This window comes from Littorina saxatilis, linkage group LG17 (genome assembly GCF_037325665.1).
Source record: "Littorina saxatilis isolate snail1 linkage group LG17, US_GU_Lsax_2.0, whole genome shotgun sequence".
NCBI lineage: Eukaryota > Metazoa > Mollusca > Gastropoda > Littorinimorpha > Littorinidae > Littorina > Littorina saxatilis.
Genome location: NC_090261.1, coordinates 39,873,414 through 39,882,601, shown reverse-complemented (window position 1 = coordinate 39,882,601; position 9,188 = coordinate 39,873,414). Strand labels below are relative to the sequence as shown.

The 9,188-nt window shown below is 43.1% G+C and overlaps 1 long non-coding RNA gene across 1 annotated transcript; it reads right to left on the bottom strand.

The window, feature by feature from the left end:
* Positions 1–5,261: 5,261 nt before the first annotated feature.
* On the bottom strand, positions 5,262–8,956 carry LOC138952648 (uncharacterized). Its single transcript, XR_011451401.1, has 2 exons — positions 8,602–8,956; positions 5,262–7,393 (listed from the first exon to the last, which is right to left on the bottom strand). It is a non-coding gene; the product is annotated as an uncharacterized lncRNA (long non-coding RNA).
* Positions 8,957–9,188: the final 232 nt, after the last annotated feature.

Below are 9,188 nucleotides of genomic sequence, written 5' to 3'. Positions count from 1 at the left end.
TGTGTGTGGAGGTGACGACGAGACAGCTTTTTGTTTGTTTTTATTTCATGGACACACTAGTACTGGGTTGGAAGGATTATTTAAATCAAAGATATTCCAGCGCTTGCAGCCTGGAATATTTGTTGTCTAAATTGTGGTACATGTAAATTAATTAGAAATGTTTGCTTCTGCCGCGTATTAAAGATCTTCGCGAACATATTCAGAAGAGATTCTTTAATTATAGTTTTGAAGACACGATCAATGATAATCTTAAACCTTTAAAGAAAATAGCTCACTCTCTTTTACTCTCTCTCTGTTTCTCTCTCTTTTCCCCTGTCTCTTCGGTCTCGCCCATCCCTCTCTAACTCAAACTCCCATTCCGAAAACTCATGATTTGTGTGTTGCAGAATTTTACTCCCTCTAGGTCTACCCCATCTCAACCCGTAGCCCACCCCCCCCCCCCCCCCCCCCCCCCCCCCGGCCCCTCTGCAGCGCGTTAAGCCTCGTTTCAACTAAGCGCCATCATGATATTTCCCAACTTCTCCGGCATCTCAGACTGAGAGAGAGAGAGAGAGAGACGAGAGAGAGGGAGAGAGAGAGAGAGAGAGAGAGAGAGAGAGAGAAACTGGAATAGTTGCCAAGCTGACTCCATCGGCGGGCCGGGGGCACCCACGCACTACCTCCACGTCTGATAATACCTGAGTCTACCTGTCTGCCAGGAATGTGCTGAGGCTGGCGGCTTTCTTTGAAACACACCTTGAGGCTTCTGTGCTCTCTTCATCCCTTCTCTCTCTCCCTCTCTGACGTTGCGTGTTAGGTGATTGGTGGGTGGGGGAGGGTGTACATGCGAGTGTGTTTGTGTGTGTGTGTGTGTGTGTGTGTGTTTGTGTGTTAGAGAGAGAGAGAGGGAGAGAGAGAGAAAGGAGAGAGAGAGAGAGGGAGAGAGAAAGGAGAGAGAGAGAGAGAGAGAGAGAGAGAGAGAGAGAGGAGAGAGACAGAGGGAGAGAGAGAGAGGGAGAGAGAGAGAGCAGCCGAGAGAGAGAGAGAGAGAGAGAGAGAGAGCACCGAGAGAGAGAGAGAGAGAGAGAGAGAGAGAGAGAGAGAGAGAGAGAGAGAGAAGTGTGTGTGCGTGCTTGCTTGATCGCGCGCGCGTGTGTATATATATATATCGCGCACACAGAGTGTGCATGTGGTTGTACTTTTACGATTGTCTGAGCATGTTCGAGTGTTCTTGAGTAGAAATCCTTTGATGTTGTTCTGTATATGATTGGAGAATGCCGGCGCATGCTTAGTTTCACTTCTAATGCTGATGACTTCAAGATTTTGCAAAGCGAACGTGCAGTTTCTGATAAAATCTGTTTGTTTGTACTGTTTATATTATCGGCAACATCATTTACTCAGTTGCCTTCTGCTCTTTGTCTGATTTCCTCTTTATCTGCCCTTTTTTGCCCCCATCCCCTCTCCCTCCCCCCCTTTTTACCTCCTGACTTTGAGGAATACTCTTGCTACCTCTCGTGCTCATCTTCAGTCTGTCGGTTCGTCTGTGTTTTGTTCACTTCTTGTTTAGTGTTGATATGTTCTATCATATGCATATTCCGTTTTAACCGCCTTTCATTTCTTCTATAGCTGTCCGTAATATTTTCACATATTTTGTATGTGTGTGTGTGTCTGTCTCTTCCTTTGTCTTCTATAGTTGACCGTTTAAATTCAGTCTCTTTTTGTAGGTATATGTCTTTCTGTTTCAGTTTGGAAGTCGTCTGCTTCCTTTCTCTTATTTGACTTTCCGAATAAATTCATTTAATGTCTTCCCATTCCAGTTTACATTCGACTGAACTTCAAGTAGTTTTATCGATTGAACGGATGCCCGGAGAGGAGATGATGGTGGGTGTCTTAGCTTGTGGACTAGATCCCGGATGCAATGCTTGCAGTCAACATAGAAACAAGAACACGGAGAAGGGTTGCAGGTGTGCCAAATATTTTTCTATGAGACAGCAAAGTCGTATTGTTGGCAGAGGAACATATCCAGCATCGTCAGTATAGTCCTGTCTGAGATCGTTCAGACCTGCTGCAAGGTACAGCAGGTGAGTTGAACGACCTTTACATCATAGATGGCTGGTCCTAGAAACACACTTTTAGCCATCAGACCAACTTGGATCAAAGCATTGCATAAGCAGCTCATTTTCTGGCGCCTCTGAAAAAAGACCCATCACCGAATCGCGGAACCTAGTGGTGAGTGCCAAGACAGCAAATCCGACTTTGCAGCTCAGCAAAAATAACTACAGACGAATGCGCTATTGCCACAGAATGGAGATGATGATCTAACAGTGCAGCACCAGAGGGAGTGGGGGTGGGGGTACTCAGAATGTTTCCACGGTTTTCTCCCTTACTCAGTGCGTAGTGTGCACGCACAGCAGGGGGGATGGGGACTCGGTGGTGCCAGAAATGGCCCCAGGCCGTGTTCCTGGTTTTCAATCTCCCGGTCTGCCGCCCCCTCAGGTATCCTTAGGTGTGTAGGATGAGGATGCCGTGACTACCTAGATGTCCGAGACTGGCCAGTTATAGCGATGAGAGCGGGTGCCGGGAGTTTCGCTTCATTGAATACTTGCATGCACTCACACGGTGACAGAGAGAGAGGGAGGGAGAGAGAGATAGAGAGAGTATGATTATGCGTGTAACTACCTGGATGTCCGATAATGGCCAGCGTCCAGGTATAGTGATGAGAGCGGGTGCTGGGAGTTTCGCCGCTTCATTGAATACCTGCATGCACTCACACGGTGGCCCGGAGAGAGAGAGAGAGAGAGAGAGAGAGAGAGAGAGAGAGAGAGAGAGAGAGAGAGAGAGAGAGAGAGAGAGAGAGAGAGAGAGAGAGAGAGACTGAGAGACTCAGTGAGAGTCTGATTATGCGTGTAACTACCTGGATGTCCCCAACTGGCCGGTGTCCAGTTATAGTGATGAGAGCGGGTGCCGCGAGTTTTGCTTCATTGAATACCTGCACATGATGCACTCACACGGTGAGAGAGAGAGAGAGAGAGAGAGAGAGAGAGAGAGAGAGAGAGAGAGAGAGAGAGAGAGAGAGAAAGAGAGAGAGAGAGAGAGGAAGAGAGAGAGACTGAGACAGAGAGAGAGAGACTGAGACACAGAGAGAGAGAGAAGGGAGAGACTGAGACAGAGAGAGAGAGACTGAGAGAGAGAGAGAGAGAGAGAGAGAGAGAGAGTATGATTATGCGTGTAACTATACCTGGATGTCCCCAACTGGCCGGCGTCCAGTTATAGTGATGTGAGTGGGTGCCGGGAGTTTCGCTTCACTGATTGACTGAATACCTGCAGTGCACCCACACGGCGTGAGAGGGAGACAGAGAGAGAGACTGAGAGAGAGAGAGAGAGAGAGACTCGGAGAGAGAGAGAGAGAGACTGAGACAGAGAGAGAGAGAGAGAGAGAGAGAGAGAGAGAGAGAGAGAGAGAGAGAGAGAGAGAGAGAGAGAGTATAGTTATGCGTGTAATTACCTGGATGTCTGGGGCTCAGTGGTCAGGATCCAGTCAGCACACTGATGAGAGAGGGTGCAGTGCGATTTTGCCCTTGCAGTGACGCCGAAGAGCTACTCGACTCCCGTTTGGTGCGATAGTGATTGCTTTTTGTTTGTGTGTATGTATGTGTGTATATGTGTGTGTGTGTTTGTGTGTATGTGAGTGTCAGTGTGTGACCTCGGTCTGTCATGGTGGTGAGACTGTGTAGCGTCTCAGTGCGTGCCAAGTTGTGTATGTGGGTGTGCCAGTTTGTGTATGCTAAACAAAACTGATCAAAACTTGTGACGTAGTGTTCGAATAAAAACAATAACTGTTAACAACAACCACACCGACAATTCCACAAAAAAATCGGATATACACAAAGAGAAACTGCAATACTCGCAACCCCCTACAATACGGGCCGCGCTAACGCCGTCTGAAGCGAAACCTGTGAGAGACCTCGCGGTATTTTGGAACAAGGGAGGAAATCCTCGGCTTTTCTTTCATGCAAAGCGACTACATTTTTGATGTTAGCTCCCCTTCTCTGTCATATGCTCCCCCATAACATTGTGAACATCTACTTTACTATGCTATCTGGTACATTTTGTACATTTTTCTAACAGGAATCGGGTTTGTCTACCAAACGAAAAAGGAATAACAAGCAGTCTGCAGATGCCATTTGAGAATACTGCGATAGTTTTTACAGACCTGGGAACCCCTGTTTTGTACCTGGAGTATTCTCAAACAAACTTGGCGTATTTTCAGAAAAAATGAGTGTTCTCCACAAAACACTTGAACATGGATGATTCAAACATGCTTCGCACGCATCCGTTGCACCATTAATTAAGTTTACCAATACATTTACAAATGCTTCTTTCAATGATCAATGACAAACGCTGTAATCATTGATCAAATGCCGAGTTATAAAGTTACTTTTTATTCATTAAAATAAACAGTGCCCAAGTAAATAAACAGGAATGACAAGGATGCGCTTGTGAAGAAAGGCAGTCTAGGAAATTTTTCTCGTCGTATTTTTTTCGAACTGACCGTACTAATCATATTTTAGACAAAAAGGTGTACAAAATACGGCAAAATCGTATCGGTTCCCAAGTCTGTTTTCAGCACTTTGTTTGTAAATTTGTCTTTGGCGTGGTAAGTAATCAATCAATGCTGATTTTGAATTAAATGTCCACTGACGCTCTGCGGATCCACTGAAAAGGCCCAACACGATTACAAGACATGACATTGTATGGATGCGCATTAGATGGGTGTATGTAGATTCAACATAAACTGATTAAACATCATAGAAAACAAACAGCCTTTAAAGATACTTTCCTTTCCCTGTAAACGAACAGCACAGATCTCCCCAGTATATGTATTACATATGACAAAAGTATTAGTCCACTTGTGACACACACCAAAAATCAACAGCGCGCCAGCTTTTTGTCCACGGTGGGAAAATTTTGTGCTCAAAAAACTTTTGCAGATTACCACTGGTGCCAGTAAGGAATTGAACACCCCCCCCCCCCCAAAAAAAAAACAAAAAAAAATCCACCCTGCAGAAAAAGCACTTAGGCTGTTGATTTTTGGTATGTGTCCAAGTTGAAGGATGTTTCCATCATAGGAGGTAAAAATCTTGACACATCCATGCTGCTCTGCAAGGTGGGTTACATGGGAAGGGAACGTAAGAAACAGAAGGAAAGAAAGAAAAAAAAGTCAGCACACCAGAGACAAAGTAAGCCACTCAAAACAAAATATTACTCAGGAACAAACCATGAACAGATTGATAGTTGTATTTATATTAATTTAACCCTTACACTGGTGCAGTTATGTAACACATGTTACATAGCCACTGGTGAATTAACAGAGAGAAAAATAAAGAAAAACGGTCATATAGGTTTTCGCATCCATGGGAGGTAATCGGAACCGACCAAACAGACTGAACCAGTAGCGCGACATATGTCGTGACAACCAGGTGACAGTATATGTAAAGTAGTGCGACATATGTCGCGACAACCAGCCTAAGGGTTAATGCATACGCATCCCAGTATTTGATTACAAGTACTGTATACATCAACAGTTCATGTTACTGAGTTCATAGTTCCATAACAATTGTCACAAGCATAAATGAAAAATGGACTTTAAATAAAGAAGTCATCTTCAAACACTTTAACATGCAGATAGTAGATGTAAAATCACACATACACACCCCCACACACACATTCACTGGCATGCATGAGCATTATTACACAGACTACTGATAATTCTGTCTAAATGTCTCACAGTGTTGCCTGGTAAAAAGCCTTTTAAATGCATTTACCAAACCAAATAATGAAGTTTTCATATCATTCAATTCTGGCAGCAAGCTTTTGTCGTCTTGACTTTCAGTTTAATTCAAACCTCCTGGAATAATTTGCTGTTGATATGGAATTCAAAATTATGTGCACAAGCATATAAACATAAATGTTAAAGGCACAGAAAGCCTCCCGTAAACCATCACAGATACTGTCAGGCTTTTACACACAGTACAAACACCCTTTCATTTAAACATTCACCGAACGGGAACATCCTAGGTGCCCTACGTAAAGAGCGAGCAATTTTTAAAGAATTAATTTTGCGGATTGTCTCTCAGACAATCGGACCGTGGTGCGTTTTGGCGCTAGACCTAACTTTTAAAATCTAAATAATAAATTGACAGCTTGTTACACAAACATTCTTAAATCATAAAAGAATTCTTTTTTCATCAAGACAAGATCAGTACAATTCAAAGTTTTGAAAGTTTGAAAAAAGAAACGCCCGGAAGCAGGGTCACGCAAGGTCGTGGTTCTCGTAGCAGACGACGGTTTATGCCTATCACCAGTTCCTCTGAACAGTCAAAAGACATCGCTAGAGTTCTTGTGAACCACAGCCGTTTGTTTCATGCATAGTCAGAGGTACATACATGTACATAATAACGTGCTATTGCAGATAAGCTCACATCGAGTCGCATTCAAATTACTAACTGAGGACTACATTGTGAAAATGAGAAACTGGATCACACGGGTTCACGATGGCTCAGGGGTAAGATAAACCACGCAAAAATAAATTCTTTGAAAATTGCTCGCTCTTTACGGAGGGCACCTAGGATGTTCTCAAGCGGTGAGTGTTTAAACGAAAGGGTGTTTGTACTGTGTGTAAAAGCCTGACAGTATCTGTGATGGTTTACGGGAGGCTTACTGTGCCTTTAATTAAGACACAGCTGTTTACTGTCCATGGTTTGAACAGTCTTGCACAACAGGTCATTGAAGCAGTCTTGCTTTACTTTCAGAAATAATAATTAATATTTTATTTTGAAGACAAGAATGAGAGCAAGATTTTACTTTCTAATAATATCATTGACCACAGTTCAATTGCGGTTCTTCTTAACTCTGGAAATTCTGAGGCTTGAGAAGAAGTTGAATACTGTACGCTTGGAACAACAAGAGACCCCAGGCCCAGGGTCTATACAGTGAAACCCTCCTTACAAGTCCCCCAATTTAAGACCTCTCCCTTTGTAAGACCTTGATTTGTCAATTTCCTATTCCTTACATCTGTAAATTAACCTCCACTGTGAGACTCCCTCCTTTTTAAGACCTTGATTTGTCAATTTCCTATTCCTTACATCTGTAAATTAACCTCCACTGTGAGACTCCCTCCTTTTTAAGACCTGATATTTCTCTCAGAACTTTAGGTTTTAAAAGGGAGGTTCCACTGTACAACCAAATTTGAAGCCCATGTTGTAAGTCCATGCTGAAGCTATCTTGGTCCTCCTAGAGTCTGTTGCTGCTGTTGTAATATGCTTGTCAGTTGAGCTTGCGCTTCCAAGTCCTGTTGGTTGGCTGCCTTTTTCTGTTGTCTCTCCAGATCCCTTAAAACACCATCATGCATACGCTGCAAAACACAAGGGAACAAAGTATTAAAATAGTGGCTCTGAAGTAGAAAAAAGGTCCCTCAGCATTTTGGAGTATACAATACTGACAATGGTAAACACACATGCATACCACTTTGTGCATATACTCATTTGAAAATGAATACCACGGCAGCTTACAGTGAGTTACAGTCCCGATATAAATGCTTTGGGAACCAAAAACAAAGAGACTGCCAATTGATTCATTCGCTTGCGGCTTCGTGGCAGGCGGAAGAAAAAATCAGCCAGATAAGTTTTTGTTATTAATTGTTTGTCTGTGCACTTAAAAGACTGTTGGGTCAATATATTTGTGAATGTATTGTTTTGTCAATAACAAACGTTCCAACAACCTACCTTTCTTGTGCTTTGGGAACCATCACAGTACATACTTCTATCAATACCGAGAGGCATAAATTCCGCAAACTGAACTTTAAAAAATCACAAAAAATCAACTCAGTGGTGAATGTTTTCAATGTTTGAATATTTTATTTATTGGCCATTTTGGTGTTTATAAACCTTCGCTTTATTGATTTTGAATAGAACATCATGAAATGACAATTTTTAAAAAAAAGTGACTGAGTCCAAGCGCAATGATTTCGGAAAACGTTCAGTGTTCATCACGTTCAATGCTTTGGCCAGCTCTAAGCATCCCAATCGCTTGCTGTCTCTCTCCTTCATCAAGTCGTGGCATGATTGCGATATCTGATACAGCCAAACAGCCAGTTGCATTTTATAGGGCCACACACTATCTTTTTTACGTTATTGTCTCCCGTTCAGCCCATTGTCTTTATTAGCACAGTGAGCTGTGGCTGGATCAGCAATACTGCAAAGCGCACGCTGACAGCGTGAAACATTTGCTCCGACACTCAAGATGTCAACTACAAATTACAGGTTCAATCTGATTTTCGTTTGAGAGCAAAATCGTTCAATGCACTATTTGCAGAATTTATGCCTTTCAGTATATGTCTCTGATGATATATACGTGTGTGTGCGTGCGTGTGTGTGTGTGAGTGAGTGAGTGAGTGAGTGAGTGAGTGAGTGAGTGAGTGAGTGAGAGAGAGAGAGAGAGAGAGAGAGAGAGAGAGAGAGAGAGAGAGAGAGAAAGAGGGGGGGGGGGGGGGGGGGGGGGGGAGTGATGTCAAAGTGATCATGACTTTTCAAGGTGATCGTAGGTATAGCCCAAAACACCTACCTCACGTTCTTTCTTCTGCCATAAATGAACGTAGGTGACGATCCCGATTGTAAAAGTTATGGAGACACCCAAAGTAACCTTGGACGCCGTCGACATGGTCTTGGAAGCGCTTCTATCACCCCGTCAAAATCTTCTGGTCACTTTGTTTTGTAATTTCACTTTCGGCTCAGGGGGCTGCCATATTGGAAATCCATTACCTTGAAGCTATTCGAAATCCCTAAACGAACCTGTCTTTATTATTTTGACTAACAAAATGTTATTACATAGTGCAAAATAAATGGATTTGACTTCCGTAATTTTGATGTTAATTTGAATCTCAAGTTCCCAGAGAGAGAGAAAGAGAGAGAGAGAGAGAGAGAGAGAGAGAGAGAGAGAGAGAAAGATAAAGAGAGAGAGAGAGAGCCGGAGTCGCAGTTCAGCACAAGGGAAATAATTCAAATGTCGAATAACTTTCCGAATTTTAACCATTGTAGCTTCCCCTTGTGGTACCACGCAACACAGTCGGAGCATCATTATTCTGCTTTTCTTTCGCTTTCACCTACTATCAAGACATAGGTTATTACACGAATTAAGTACACTCTTTGACT